This window comes from Dermacentor silvarum, chromosome 3 (genome assembly GCF_013339745.2).
Source record: "Dermacentor silvarum isolate Dsil-2018 chromosome 3, BIME_Dsil_1.4, whole genome shotgun sequence".
In the NCBI taxonomy this organism is placed as follows: Eukaryota; Metazoa; Arthropoda; class Arachnida; order Ixodida; family Ixodidae; genus Dermacentor; species Dermacentor silvarum.
The window spans coordinates 156,548,615-156,564,780 of record NC_051156.1 but is presented as its reverse complement, the minus strand read 5'-3'; the positions used below and the strand labels follow the sequence as shown (position 1 = coordinate 156,564,780).

Sequence of the window (16,166 nt, the reverse complement as noted above, 5' to 3'; positions counted from 1 at the left end):
AGCAATAAGTTATTGATATTAGGTTCTACTATTTTTGAGGTATGGTGCTGCGTGATACATGGTCTCCATGACGTCAGTGGTTTCTCCAGTGCCCGCCTGGTTGCGTTGTTGTCTCTCAACGTTACTTAAATAAATTTCCTACGAATTGTTGTTTTGGAGTAGGCTTTTGACTACCAACGTCTTTGAAACCCTAACATCAGTAGAACGACCTCAACTTGTAGAATTGCAAATGGTTCTGCTTGTTTGAATTGAATTAGAGTGTAGAAAATTAGTACCCCGAAAGCATGGCCTCCGAGAGTGCGAGTCACTGCAATCAGCTATGCATATGTCGAGCTGTTGCAAACGGTGAACGCTGCTATTCTAGCCACTGTAACGCTGCTATCTGATGTCATGCAATACCTAGAGAACACTCTGAAACGTGTCGAAGTTATATAAAGTTTGACGTAATCTACGGTCCCATTACACAATTCCCTTCTCCAGCATCTTTGCTACATGTAGCGAGCAAGCCATATGACGTACGGCAACGCTGAACCATTTCTACGCTTATAACAGCATAATTAATGGTGTTACTCGTAACATCATTAAAATCGAGAGAAACACAAGCACTGACTTCGTTCACCCGTGCAACAATGTGAACGTCGAGACAAGCAAGCCTGGCCGTACGACAGAAAACACGCGGCGATTTTTGTTCCCTGTCCCAAGTGTCTTGCGATCGTTCGCACGTACACACACACACGCACACGCACACACTGTTTTCTATGACAGCAAACACAGCGTGTCGTTACATATGTTCATGAAAGGAAAAACCAGAACTCGACATTTTCATAATAATTTATTGCTTGCCAGTTCAGCTGCTTCTTCTACGCACGTATCCAGATCCCCAGGTCCGCGCAAATTTAGGCATCTTGTCTTTGAGTCGTGTGTAATTTCTGCGGATCGTGCGGCCATCCATTAATATTGATGTGCAACGGGTACCTTCTGTGTGAAGTTTTGAAACCTGAAAGGAAAGAAATCGATAGAATTATATCCAAATCTTCAAAAGGGTCATTTCACGCAAGCGCTACAAGAGCCGATCACGACAACTTAATTAGCAGAAGCGCTAGCATATGCTGATCACCTGTAGTGTTTAAGTCATTTAATTCTGGTGAAGTTATTGTGATGTTACTCTAAAGTGGAAATCTCGTGCGTACACGTTATAACGAGCCAAACAAATACGTCCGCACACGCTCACAGCAAATGCCCACATGAGTCCTAAGACAAAACAAAGCAATTAACAAAACACCTACTGCCAACCCGTATTTTGCCCCGCTACCCGTACCCTTGGGAGGAAGAGGATAGTGAGCGAAAATGAAATATGCGATCCTTGTTAATCGCCGAACCACACAAACCCGGTAAACCACGAATGTCTGTGCGACTCAAGTAAAGCAGAAATGCGCGTGCGAATTTGCTCCTAATTGTCTATGTTCAAGATCGACATCTACTCGATGTCACAGGCTGGTACGCTTTTGAAAAAAAAAAAAAAAAAATCCGGGACTTTAGAGAGTTAGCTGCTTTGAATGAAGAGTGAGACGGCCTGCAGGTTTTATCACATGACCTTTAATGTATGTTCTAACAACATGATAAATATACCTTTTTGGGAACACACATGAATAATTGTCCTCCCAGAGGCTTCATTTCCCAGTTTGCCTATGACAAACTTCAGTTTTCTCATTTTCTGAATTACAGACCTGTACTATATCCTGTGTGCATGCGGTTCACAAATGTGAAGAAAAATATTATATTTGTTCAGAATGTTCAGAATATTTAAACTATTCAGAATGTTGCTGCATTATGCCAGACCATTATGCAAGAGTCTCTTGAACACGCACACTGCCATCGTACTTTATTTGCACCACATATCCCGTATATACCGCGATTTGCGGATTTACAGGATGTATATATCACAAGGAAACGGTGATATCAACCAGTGGAGAAAATACGTGCCCTCTGGCGACACAAATTTGAATGATAGATGGGTAGATTAGCCGAGGTAAAGGTTTCGCATATGCTACTGCAGGTTTAACATATAAGATGATGTCAAACGATAAGAGGGGAAAAAAAAAGAAAGAAACGGAAAGGGGCAGCAGTGAGCACAAAAAAAAAAAAAAAAGAACGAAGTGGAAAGTGGAGCTCTATGCCATAACAAAGTGTGGCCAATCCCCCTCGTGGGTACGAGCCATGTTTTGAGGCAACAACAACAACAACAAATGTTATCCATCTCTGTCCTTTTGGCTGTTCCATATATATTGAGGTACATGATGCCACGACATATGTATACCAATGCTTTATCTTCAAGAAACAAAAGGCGGTATGACGAGCAGAGTGCAATTTAAAGGAAAAGCTTGAATTTAAGCGCCCACGCATAAATTCAAGCATGTCATACTGTATCGCACAATGCTTGTCTATACTATTTTGTCACACGGAACATCTGCTGCGCATATATTTATTGAGTTCAACAAACGGTTGTTGCGCGTACCTTTTGCCCCCGCGTGTTCGAATGTTCCTACTTCTTGCACTTGTCGCAAGGGCATCCTCCCGATGCGCACTTGCACTGCGTGGTACAAACGCACTTGGGGTCTGCGGGAAAAGAGAACACAAACGCAGATGAAGAAACGGTGATGAGCGAAATGGGACCCACGCGATCTTATTCAAGGATTCAACACGTAGCATCGAGACCAATATTTACTGATTGGGCTAAACGGTCAGGGGCCACAGAAAGGCCGAAGTGTACAGAAAGGCTCGATTAATTTCCACCACCTAAAGCTCTGTAACGCGGCAAACCGCAAAAAATCGGTCCAGGAGCGATCCCTGCCGCGGCAACAAAACCCCGTTTCGCGGCTGCTTTCGCGGCACGCGTCTTGCCGCCGGCGGCGCGCCGCGCGCGTTTTTCCGCTAGTGTGTACGTGGCATAACGCGCACTCAAAGAGCGGTAGAGGAGGGTTTTGTATTGCGCGCCTTTAGGGAACCCGCAACCTATGGCTCGATAGTATACGTACACATCACGCACTGATCGAGTCAACGCGGCGCCAATAAGAGACGGCAGTATCAACGCAAGAAGTCGGGTGACGAGAACCGGTACAAATGGAAGTCGATTCTACTGTTTCTGTCGAATACGGTAGTGTCACACGTCAGGTTTGCTCACTGAAGAGTACATTGGACACGGGCGCAGTAACAGCTGCGTGCCATATATAGCTTGCGATGAAATCGGGTGAAATTGCGGCCCTGATTAAGTTACGTGACCACGGCGCAAAAGCCGACAGTCAGTAACGCTCATGAAATAATTTTGAATCCGAATTGATTTGCGGAGAGAGTGAATTCTGCATCTTTCTCTTTATGATTACAATGATGGGAAAGGAGAACGAAAGAAATGCGATTATCTTGGGGAATCGAGCATAAAAAATTCGTAGGATGCATTTCGCCCATGCACGATGCAATTCGCATAGCGCTTACCTCTCGCACTATGCGTAAGTAAGTTATTCTCTTACAGCGTTTGTTATTCAAGTATGCAAATACGTCATCTGCTGGTGGAAGAGCCTCTATTTTGCCTTTTCTTTTCTTTTTTGTAATCGTGAGCTGCTGCCAGTACACGGGGATGGGCCACTGCGGTGTAATGTTTCTGGTCGTGTGTAATGCCCTTCAGTTTTTTTCGTGCAAAAAGAGTGAACGCTGTTGTGTTCATAACGCATATATTTGTTCACGCAAGCACGCCGCGCAGCTTGCGTCATTCTACGGTAGTCCTCGCCACAGTTGCTGTGGCCGCTGTTGAGAATCGGTTCGGTAACACTCACGGTTATACAATCGTCTCCAGTGCCCTGCATTGCGTTAGATAGGACTGGGACGTCAAAGCTTTTCACAACGGCGTCCGAAGACAACGTACGCTTCGCGCTCAGAATCCAAGAGCATGCGCACAATCTGCAACGCTCTCCTCAGTCTTTGCATTCTCTGCAGCAACACTTTTTTTTTTTTTTTTTTTCAAATTTCGGGGTGGCAAGTCAGGGGTGCGGCTCATAGTCGAGTATATACGGTAATTGCAGCCTCATATGTAATGCATTTTACTTTTGAAATTCTATTAAAGGGAAGCTTTCCATCAGGAACGCCTACCACAGCACCTAATGAGATATGTAAAGCGGATAAAAGTATATATATATACCGCTTTCAATTACATCATTACATACTGAGTAAGGCTTCAGCAAAAGAGTCGCAAACATTGTGACGTTTCAAGTAAGCCGAAATATCACACTTGTTCGCTTCAGATGTTTTAAAAGTGCGGGTTTTTACACAGATGGGCTATCTGCTTATTTTGTTTTTCTTTTAGTGCAGATTTACTGATTTTCAAAAACTTGTGCTACAAGTTTTTCAGCTCACCATCTTTTACATATTTTTGTAAAACAATATGGTGCCATAAACCAAAATTCTACTTACTACAGTTAGTAGTATTCAGCTTTTTGCCCTAAATAACACAGATGTTTATGAAATCGGTTTAGCGGCTCCCTAATGAAAGTGTTTCTGCGCTTCACATTGTATTGTAACAGGGCAGCCGGAGTTGTCCAAAGGTTAAAGACTTCTTTAAACCGATGAAGCTGAACTATAAATTAACTTACCTCCACACTTGCAGGCACGGTCCATGGTTCTCGTTGCTGTTGGATGTCTCCCGGTTCTTCCTTTAGCGTTGGCTGCGTTGACTCCTTGCTGCCAGTTCAATTTTGAACAGCGCGCCGCGTCTTTTATGGGCCATATCAGGCCGGCGAAGAGCCGTGTGAAAAACGCAGTTGATTGGCTCTCACCCCGCAGGTGCCGTGTGCACGTGAAGCGTGCCGTGCGCCAAATATTTCAGCCAATGGGGACAGCGAGTTCGCCGGCCACGCGTCTCGTGGCATGGACGTGATAGATTAGAAACGGAGGTAGCGAAGCCACTCCGCGTACCCAGCTATAAGGTGCCCTTGAAATCCGAGACTGCCGTCAATCCGACGGTGATCTCAGAGGAGGTCCACTGCCGTTGCAGAGCAACGCTACAGCGCTCCGTACAATAATTGGATGTTGTCTACTGGTGATGCCACAGTTTCATGGACAACAGTGCGTCGAACAAGCAGTCTACTGTTCTTTTGGATATACCTTCTAATAAAGGGGTCAGGTCATGGTGGTCCGCTGCTTTTTGTTTGATTTAGATGTTAACTGCGCAACACGTCATATTCAGGATTACACTCTAAAAAAAAAGTTTGTGCCCTTTGTGGCTTATCTTGCTCCACAGTGATAATCGTCCATCTATTTTTTCAACATTTCTTTTCTTTAACGCTGCGCGCCCGGTACTTTCAGGGCACGAACCGCATGCGCGTTATAAGCGTGACAGAGCGTTCTCGCCACATGTTATGGACTTGCGCAAGCGTACCAGAGCTAAGGCCCATAACACACCTCACTACACGTCAATAAGGAGCCTACATGCAAAACAGCGCTTGCATGTAGGCTCCCTACACGGCAATGGGAGGCAGCGCTCTCTAGCTCCGACTAGACGGGCCTGCTCAACCATGGTCAGCCAAGCGAAAAGGGCAGCTAAGGCCGCTGGACTCCTGGAGTCCACTAAGGAGATCAGCGACTGCAGAGCGGAGGAGCTACCTATACCTATGCTCTTGTTCTAGTTTGCATAAAGTTTATTCTCTCTCTTTCCCGGCAGGATAGGAGCGAGCGCAGAGTTTTCGAGAAACGAAACGCAAGCAAGGCAGATGACAATTATTGTTGCGGGACAAGATAAGCTCCAAAGGGTGCAAGCTTTTTCATGAGTGTATCGTATATGGGGAAATGCGCATCCCAATGCGTGCCAACATTTTGACAGGAGCCGTCGCCCAAAACCTGTTGTCTCGACGAAAACAAAGTGTCAATTTCTTCCTCTCTTCCAGGCTTCATGTTCAAGCTTTCATCTTCGAACATATCTTTTACCAGCCTTGGACTTCCTCTGGTATATATCCCGCGTGAGAATAAGTTAAAAATAAATTGCTTCATTCCGTCCTTAACAAGGTCAAACTGTTAAAACCTTGCGGTGCTACTACATCGAAAACGTTTTCCCATTCTATTTGTGCTCGTCTCCGGAATTTATTTCGCTGTTCGAGTATTCATACAAAGCTATAGAAGGTCCAGATCAAAAAGGAAAAAAGAAAATCTTGGCAGTACCAGTTTTGAACAGTTGTCGAAGCTCTTGCACCGCCTGCTACTTACGATTGCGGCTCTCGACGAGGGCGAAGCCTTACGGCAAAGTGAGTCGTTGAGTCCCTCACGCGCGTAATGTGCGCGGAGAGTGGTTTCACTTAATAAACTTCTTATCCAAAGCTATTTATACCTCATGCTATTCAGCCACTGGCTGAGAGATTTGCGCACGGCCCGCAACGACAGCACACGGCCCCAGTGACGTGGAACCAATAGCGTGCGTTTTGCGCACGGCTCCCGGTTTGCGCAAAAACGAATATAAAAACCGCGGCGCGCAGTTCAAAAGCGGCATCGGGTAAGAGCTCACACAGTGTATTGGAATCGGTGAAACAACACCAGCGTCTGCCCCAAGGACCATGGACCGCGCTTGCAAATGCGGAGGTGAGTTTCCAGCTTTATACCGTTTGTTCGTAGCGATTTGTCTACGTGTTTTATACGGTCTCTGGCTTTTTCTTTCTGCGCTAAAATGCTAAAATGAAATACCAAAATGTCCAATCTGACATTATTTGAAGTTATGCCCTTTCCTCTGGTTTCCTAAGATTATATTCCTTGCGCATTTTGGCAGCGGTAATCATCGCTGAAGGCCGCCTGCTGTGAACGCATTATGTGCCCCATGAAGCGGAAAATTCGGCGTCTGGTACCAAATGGTACCAAATGGTACCAAAATCGCGTGACCAAGGGATGACGTCACGTTCCACCGTCATTGAAAACCGACGTAGCCCACACACAAAAAATTGACTCGACCGATTAAAAAATTGAGCTGACCGACGTTCAAAACGGACCTGACCCACTCTCAAAGCTAACTTCCAAAATATGGGTTGCCCGCCCTCGAAACTGACTTTTCCAATTTGAAAATTGACTTGACTCACGTTCAAAACCGAGCTGAACCAATCCCGAAATTGTCTTGGCCCATCCCCGAAATTGACTTTGCCAATTCGAAAATTGAGTTGACCCACTTTAGGACCGACCTGGCCCACTTCTAATATTGACTTGGCCCACGCCCGAAATTAGGGTGGCCCACCTTCAAAACTGACTTTGCCAATTCGAAAATTCAGTTGACCCAGGTTCGAAACCGACCTGGCCCACTCCCACAATTCACTTGGCCCACCCCCAAAATTTGGGTGACCCACCTTCAAAATTGACTGCGCAATTCGTGGATATGACTAAGTGATCACGTCATGTGACATAGTCACGTGACCAAGAACCTTAAGTTGCAAGGTCACATGACCAAGTATTGATGTCAGTGGACGTCGAAATATGAACATCGATATAGTCGACAGGCCAAGAATGCTTTTGAATTCAATGCACGTAAGCACACTTCAGTGCCTCTGCAACTTTTTCTAGCGTGAATAAAGCATGGTGCTTGAGCGAATATAGCATGATGTCAAAATCGAATTCAACCGTGATAGAAAAGGAGCAGTAGCACTATTATGCTTTTACGCAAGCATGCAAGCAGGCGGCTCAGGGCCTGCCTAAGTGTACCTTCACGGAGCGCATGCTAGCTTTGGGAGTGCACAATACTTTCGACGAAATGAGGCAGGCCACTCTGATGCGACAGAGGGAACACCTCAGCTTCACAAAAACTGGTAGGGCAATATTGGCTATCACTTAATATCCCAGCATACTCGATTTATCTCACCGAACCTTTATCGCACCGATTTATCTCACCGAGGCCGTACCTTTCCCTCCTTCCTTGAGATCCAAAACTACCGTAGCTCCAATTCCCCAAAACATGCATCCCGAGTACAACAAGGAAAGGTGCGAAGCACGCGCACAACACATTCAGTCAATATACTCCAGTAACCATAAGTACAATACGTACAACACGTACAACACGGACGCAGTGGCGTTTTCAGAGTAGACCGGGCGGCGCTACCAAAGCAGGTATGCCCTCGCAGTCGTGAACGTGATCTGCCAGCACCAAATAACCGCATCGGCCACGGCGGGATCCCCCACCTCGGCCGAAATGTTAGCAGTGGCGACCGCACTCGCTCACGCGGAGCGTTCGAAAAGGGACTCGATCGTGGTCAAGGACTCCCAGGAGACTTGTCGCATGTTTCTCAAGGGCACGTGACTGCGGCTAGCCCGGCGTTAATCCTCAAATCCCTCAGCCAATGTCATCGTCTACTCTGGTGCCCGGGCCACTCGGGGGTTCAGGGGAACGAAAAGGCTAACGCGTTAGTTCGAGGGTCTAATAACCGAGTGACGGCGTCCTCTTCTAATACAGACCACTCGCACTATCCCTCACAAAATCCAATCAATTTAAATGCCAAGGACATCCTTGCTCATCTGCGCGGAGTTCGCAGAAAATACCCGCCGCCTCACCCACAACTTAGCGGGGAAGAGGCCGCCGATTGGCGTGAAATACAGACCGGGGTATTCCCCCGTCTAAAATTGCTAAACGCCATGTATTGCACTCGTTATAGGGCCATAAGCCCTTGGTATGGTGGCATACCTACCGTAATACATATAACCTGGGAGTGCGCTAAGCACCCTCGTAGGTCAAATACCAGTACCACAATGGAGCAGTGGGAGGCACAGCTCGCGCGCTCCGACCTGTCAAGACAAAATCCCTTAATTAGCCACTGCAGGTCACGCTGGTGGCAGAGGCCAGTGGCGTCTCGAAATGAGAGGCTCCGACCACTCCTCCCTAAATCGTTTCCCAGTCCAATAAAGTTTCTATATAAATATCGTATCTATCCTATAAACTCTTGAACCATTACCTCCTTCTAGATAGTTTTCTATTATTGTCACGATTTCGGAGACACCTCAGCTTCCGGTTGCCTGAGGCTGACTTTCGGTGTGCTCCTTGAGACACAAAATGTCGCTAGGTGCTAGCGCCATAAAACCCGACTACCACCGTTTCATCAGTATTGGCCGGATACTTACGCACGCCTAAACCGAATGCTATATATACGAAAATAACAGGCTTTGCATTCACTTAAACGAGTTCTTTTTTGCGCTACACGTAGTGGATGACTGAGTGACTTATTACTGAGCAAGTAGTCGAGTGAAACACTCTGTGATTGACGATCGTCGGTCTCTGTTCCTTCAGACCCCAAGTGCACCTGCACGGCGCAGTGCGCGTGCGCCACCGGTGGATGCGGCTGCGACAAGTGCAAGAAGTAACGGGACCGGAATTTGAAGCGAACAAGTGAGTTTCTGCCGGTCCTTCTATTCTTCTGCGTCTCATTATCTCTATTGTTATTTTGTAGGTGCAAGAGTACAGAGACGTTATAGATATACTGGGCAGTACATAATGAGCGTTTAAACGTCTGATATTACGTGCGAAAATCTTTGTGATAGACGGCATGGTGGGCGCTTATTTCGTAGTAAATAGCATACACGAGCTTTGAGAGGGGGGTCGTTCATAAATATATCCTGTTTATAGTCAGCACGTGTTCAATGATAGGTTGTATGAATTTTGGTCCATTGCAGGTGAACTCGCTACTTTTCTAATCGAGCGTTGGGTGATGCTAATAGTTGCCGCATAAGTGATCACATGTTGTACGACCGTGCACATTTAACCTATAACGTTCTTGTCGTGCACGACCACAATTTACGGGAAACACTTGTGGAAGAAAAAGAAAAGTAGCAGTTTCGCCCGGAAGGCGAAGCACCAATTGCAATAACAAATTAGTAGGGAGCTAAACGGAGTAAATATAGCAGTTTTATCGGCTGTATAAACTTGGACACATTCGCTTACTAACTGAATTAACCAGCATTGTGTCAGCACGCCCAAGCAAACAAGAATAGATCACACTCGATGACAGCAGACAACTTCTGTCAAAACGCTGGCGTCAGCAAGCGCGGCGGCAGCAGCGAGCGAAAGGTTCGTGCAGTCTATCGTTTCAACGGGAACTGAGCGGTGAAAGCGCAGCGCATACAAATGTAGGATTCCTGTGCAGATCGCTTTCAAGACCGCCCGCAGATTGCTTTCAGACCGCCCGCAGTCGCGCAAAGTACAAGTACGCAGTTGCTGCCAGCGTAGAAGCCGCAGTAGTAAGTGGTTCATGTGGAAAGGGAAATGTTGACGCTATCTTCTGCAGCCCTTGAGGGAGCACGGCTCAGCGCCAAGAGAAGCCGCACCCCCATCCCTCCCGCGTTGCATTCCCGCTTTCCTCCTTTCCCGTGCGAGATTGAGTCTCCAGTAGAGTACACTCTAGTCTCCAGGGCCACGATTTTGTAGCGATGCCTTATGACTTATTTTGGAATAGTCTTATCGTCCACCGCTCACGGCTGGCTGATCCCGTTCATAACGCGAGCGGACCGTCGCTCTGACCACTGACAAAGCGCGATAAGCGCGAAAAGGCATTATTACTTTAAAGGCATCGCTACAAAATACCGGCCCAGTTCCCCTTGCGCCCGGTGGCAAGATACGCAACAGTTGGGTCGCCCACTCTCCTTCCCTTCCATCTCCCACGCCCTTTTGCGCGACGGAAGAAGTCGCGGTTGCTCTCCGGCGTGCGTTCGCTCTCCGCGAAAGCGCGCGCACGTCGCGCGCGTTCACTCGCACGTACGGCATACGGCGCGCGGCGACGATTTTATCGCCCTTGGACTTTATACGGAACGTCAGGGCGACGGCGACGACGACGGCAGAAATCCGCTTGGAGTGTCGATATAACTGCTATCGCAATAAAAGAATTGACTTCCGTAGTTGTGCAAACAAATTTAAGGCACGGGCACAAGACGCTGATGCATATAACGTGTCTCTCATTGCACAAATGTACGTGTGAAAAATGGGGAGTGCTACATAACGAATCGGCTCTCCTGTGATTATTTTCCTAATAAATGAAAGATAAAACCTTTCTTTTTTTCGGCGATGATGAGTCAGGTCTGGCCTAACTGAGAAGAAGATAGACTAAGGTTTTATGTAGAAGGGTTGTTGCTAAGATATGATGAGTGAAAATTCTTACGAGTTAACTGCCAGCGGTGAAGGAAGTGTAACACAAATACAGTTAAATACGATCGCCCAACGTTTCTTCCCAAAGAACACTGAAACAAGATAATAATGTTTGAAACTGGTCATACGAGGGCGGGATTTGACAGAAACGTTGTATCTATAGCCACGAAGGCTTATTAGCAATCATCAGTAATCGTTGGCAATCACAATTTTGTCATTATCACCAGGAAATGAACTGCCTATACCAGCGAAAGGCTGACGATGAGTATAGCATATATGCGACCATTGCTTTGTTTTTACTGACTGGTTTATTTCTGCTGTACGTTTGCTTTCTCTTATTTCATATATATACGGCCGTTGTGACGCTTGATTTCTCCCTTGTCAGCTGCTTGCGATCGGTCAATGCTGTTGTGACAAGTGGAAGATAGATCAGCCCTTGTGCCTGCTTGTTATAAAGAAAACATTTTCAACAATTTCAATTGCATTGTCAGGTATATGTAAATCTCTACTTCAACGGGTACGAGTTGTTGTTCTCTGAACAAATAGCTATTGAAGGCATCGCGTGCAATTATATGTGCTATCTCCTTGCATCGCGAGGTTTCTTATGTAATAATAGTGTGATTATAACTTCTATTTTTTCAGCATGGCGAGCTTGGGCCCTGCAAGACTTCTGTTGCGCGGGACCAGAGAAAATAAGTAAACCCACGAAAGTTTTCCGAAGCACATTTATGCTTGACAGCTTAGGCCGTCCAGCGGGCCAGGGCTATTGCCGAGGATCTCGAGAGATTTTTCTCCGGCGATGGACCCCTGGAAGCCTAGCCCCGGGCACCAACAGCCATAACCGTTGGATATATAAAGTTTATTCCTATCCTATCCTAGGAATAAAAAGAAACCAGAAAAAAAAAGACCAACAATCAAGTGAACTCATCGGCACTGTCTGCTGCCACCTGGTCGCAAAAGTTATTGTGGGCCTCAGTGTTCTAGGTTCACCAATGACGTCACGTTCTGTGTTGTCCATGATGTCACATCCGTTTATTCGCATGGCATTGTCTTCCGTGACGAGTAGCATTCATGTAGAGCGGTCAGTATTCTGTGCCAACGTTTTGCGATAGCAATTCATTTCCTCGCTTTATATGCGCGTAATAAAATATTTCGGGTTGCCGGCTGCTTGAAATTATTTTTTTTTTGCTAGGTCGCTCGCGCGTATATGTTGCTGTGCTTTGACCGCGTCATGTTCATGGCGAGCGAGCACAGTAAAAAGTTCTGTACCTTTCAGGACGCTCGGTTCGCCTTAGTCGACTTTTTTGTAGCAAGCAAACATGATGGTACCTGCGATAGACGACGCGCATTTACACAAGCATAATTAGCTAGCGCTGTCGAACTATCGTGTACGATATTTCGACGCGCACGAGGGCCCGTAATAATAATAAAAAAAGGTATCTTGAGCTAGAACTGTTCGTAAGAGCAGATTCTAGCCAATCCTGGCGCTGGATATACGATTTACGAGAGCAGCTAGCTGATGGCAACGAAAGCTTGCGAGCGATTGGCTTTGCGAATTCGGCCAAAGGGGGTCAAAATTAATACGCAGTTTAAATACTGATTTCATCATGGCAGGTGTAGTTTGAGCTCGTTGTGACGTACAATATTTTTTTTTACGACCGCAAGTGGAAGCTGTTAGCCAGTGGACAAATAAGGACACGTAAGGGTGCAACATATCTGCTGCGCATAAAGGTACAAACAGTGAATACTTCGATGGCAACTGACCCCGCCATATAAAAAAAAAAAAACGCCGAGAGCCAGTGGGGCTATACTAGTCTAGGTGCAGCCAAAATATGAAGGGCCACTAAGCTTCAACAAAGGCACTCCCTCGCCAGAACAGGAATTGGTCTGCCTGGTTCAGTATTCGGCCACTACCTCCCTCATGACTCTTGCAATTAACCTGTGGCTCTCGGTCCCTATAGCGACTGCGGAGTACCATGATCCAGGCGGCTGTCAGACCTGCCATGAAGTAGAGCGCGTTAAGAATCTCTGAATCTCGGATAGGCCGCCACTGGAAACTGAACCTGGCAACGTTCAACACGTGAGCCCTCCCGATTGAGGCTAGCTTAGTAGGGTTCTTTGAGGAAATATCAATCATTGCCTGGGATGTTATTCACTTTAGTGACAGAGGAACAGGGGAAGCTTATAGAGCACTTACTGATGGTTACGGCCTCTGCCACAGAGGTTTTCCAGATAAAAGAGAATACGGGATAGGATTTTTAATCCATAAGGACATAGCGTGCAGCATTGATGAATTCTATAGCATTAATGAGAGGGTAGCATAAATAGGAGATAAACACTAAAGATAGTATAAACCTACGCTGCCACCTGCAGTCATGACGATGAAGAAATACAACAGTTTTACAAAAATTTAGAATTAGCAATGAGAAAGGTGCAAACTCAGTCTACAGTAGTCATGGGCGATGTAAGTGCAAAAGTGGGGGAAAAGCAGGCTGGGGAACAAAGTATTGGCATCTACGGCATCGACTCTAGGAATAGTAATGGATACAGGTTAGAATTTGGGGAAAGGAACATACTCCGAATAATGAATACCTTCTTCAGGAAACGCAGTAACAGGAAGCGGTTCAATAAAACATGTTGTTGGGCGAGTTGGTTCATACTGCGAGGAAATAAATATACTGCTCAAAAATACAACACAAAAACGTAGTAAGGGACACGGACATGCGCTAGTCTGTGTCCCTTACTACGTCCTTGTGTTGTAGTTTTGCACAGTATACATATATGTCCTCGCTACAGGAAGCGGGCGATGGAATAGCCCTCATGGGGTAACAAAAAATGAAATAGATTTCATACTCTCTGCGATCCGGGCGCAGTGCAGAATGTAGAAGTGTTAGGTAAGGTAAAGGGCAGTAATCACAGGTTAGTAAGGTCTGGAATTATTCTCAATTTGAAGCGAGAAAGAGCAAAATTAGTCAAGAAGAAACAGGCAAAGCCAGATACAGTAAGGATAAAATAGACGAATTCAGCCTGGTGTTCGCAAACAAATATGCAGCTTTAACACATTAAGATGTAGATAACATAGAGGTATATCAATGAAACCCTAACTAGACTGATAGAAGCAGCAATTGAAGTGAAATGTAAGGCACCAAGGCAACCACTAGGTAAGCTCTCCCAAATAGCAAAGTAACAAATAAAGAAACGAACGTGCAATAACGTGTATGACTCAAGAGATCAGATAGAATTCGCGGAACTGTCAAAGCTGATCGACAAGACGAAAGTAAGGGATATTCGAAATTATAACGCCGGATAGATTGAGGAAGCAGTAAAAAATGGCTGCAGCATGAGATCAGCGAGAAGAAAACTTGGCATAAGACAGGGCAAGATGTATGGATTGAAAAATAAGCATGGTAATGTCATCAGCAATTTCGGTGATATAGTAAAAGCAGCAGAAGGATTCCATACTGATCTGTTAAGTACCCACAGCAGCCACGTCCCTTTCATTGGAAGTAGCGATGAACAGGATAAAGAGACTCCTTCCATAACTAGCGATGAAATTAGAAGGGCCTTGCAAGGCATGCTCCAGGGAAAAGTGGCAGGAGTAGATCGAATAACAGTCGATGTAAGCAAACAAGGGGGAAGTATGCTTGAAATGATTGGGGCCCTTTATACGTAATGCCTCAGGAATTCAATTTTGCCCGAGAGCTAGAAGAATGCCAACATTGTAATAATAAATTCAAAGGGAGACATAAAAGAATCGATGACTAATAGTCCCATTAGCTTCTTTTCAGTATAGTATTAAAAAATCACCAAGATACTTTCCAACAGAATCAGTGCAATAGTTGACTTCAATCAACCAAGAGAACAGGCTGGCTTCAGGAAGGGATGTGCTACAATGAATCACGTCCGTGTCATCAATCAGGTAATCGATAAATCTGCGGAGTTCAATAAACCTCATATATGACTTTCATGTATTAAGAAAAGGAATTTCATTCAGTATGATACCAGCTGTCATGGAGGCATCGCGTAATCAAGGAGTACGTACAGGACACATACGTGAATACCATGGCAAATATATTCAGACTGCACAGCTACTTGAATTATCCACAAGAAAAGCGGCAAAATGCCTATCAAGAAAGGGATCATGCAAGGAGAGACAATTTTCCCAATGATATTCCTTGCATGCGCAGAAATATTCTAACTATTAGACTGGGAATTATTAGGAGTGAGGATCAACGGCGAATATCTCAGCAACCTTCGGTTTGCAGATGACATTGTCCTATTCAGCAACACAGGGAATGAATTGCAACAAATGATTGAGGTCCACAACCAAGACCGTGTAAGGGTAGGGTTGACGATTAATACGCATAACACAAAGATAATGTTGAACAACCTGCCAAGGGAACAAGAATTCACGATAGCCAGCCTGCCTCTAAAGTATGTGCAAGAGTACGTTTATCTACGCGAACTACTCACAGGGGACCGTACGTGATCATGAGAAAGAAATTTACAGAAGAATAAAAATGTATTAGAGAGCACACGGCAGGTATTGCCAATCCTGACTCCGAGCTTGCCACTGTGGTTGAAAAGAAAAGTGTACAGTCATTGCCTTGTATACCGGTGACAAGATATGGGGCTGAAACTCGTATGTTAACAAAGGAGCTCGAGAACAAAGTTAAGGATGCGCAAGGAGCAATGGAAAGAAAAATGTTAGGCATAACGTTAAAAGGCAGGAAGAGAGCGGTGTGAATCAGAGATAAAACGGTTATAGGCGATATTCCAGCTGAAATAAAAAAAAAAAACACCGCATATCCACGGGGTGAATGATGATGAGTGGGCGAAGCTCCAGAGGGAATCATCGGTAAACCGTGAATCTTCCGTGTAATTCGCCCAGTATCGCCGCACTAAATCGAACGATTGACTTCCACCAATGACACGCGCCATATGTGACGTGATTCCTATTTTATAACAGCGCCCTTCATTATAATTGCACAATCTCCCGCTTAAGGGGACGCTAGCACAAACGCGTTAG

General features: G+C 45.6%; 2 long non-coding RNA genes across 2 annotated transcripts; one reads left to right on the top strand and one right to left on the bottom strand.

The window, feature by feature from the left end:
- Positions 1 to 819: 819 nt before the first annotated feature.
- LOC125944552 (uncharacterized) lies at positions 820 to 4,776 on the bottom strand. The gene is made up of 3 exons (XR_007466270.1): positions 4,641 to 4,776; positions 2,516 to 2,616; positions 820 to 997 (listed from the first exon to the last, which is right to left on the bottom strand). It is a non-coding gene; the product is annotated as an uncharacterized LOC125944552 (long non-coding RNA).
- Positions 4,777 to 6,525: 1,749 nt separating this feature from the next.
- On the top strand, positions 6,526 to 11,878 carry LOC119444076 (uncharacterized). The gene is made up of 3 exons (XR_005190442.2): positions 6,526 to 6,615; positions 9,290 to 9,388; positions 11,780 to 11,878. It is a non-coding gene; the product is annotated as an uncharacterized LOC119444076 (long non-coding RNA).
- Positions 11,879 to 16,166: the final 4,288 nt, after the last annotated feature.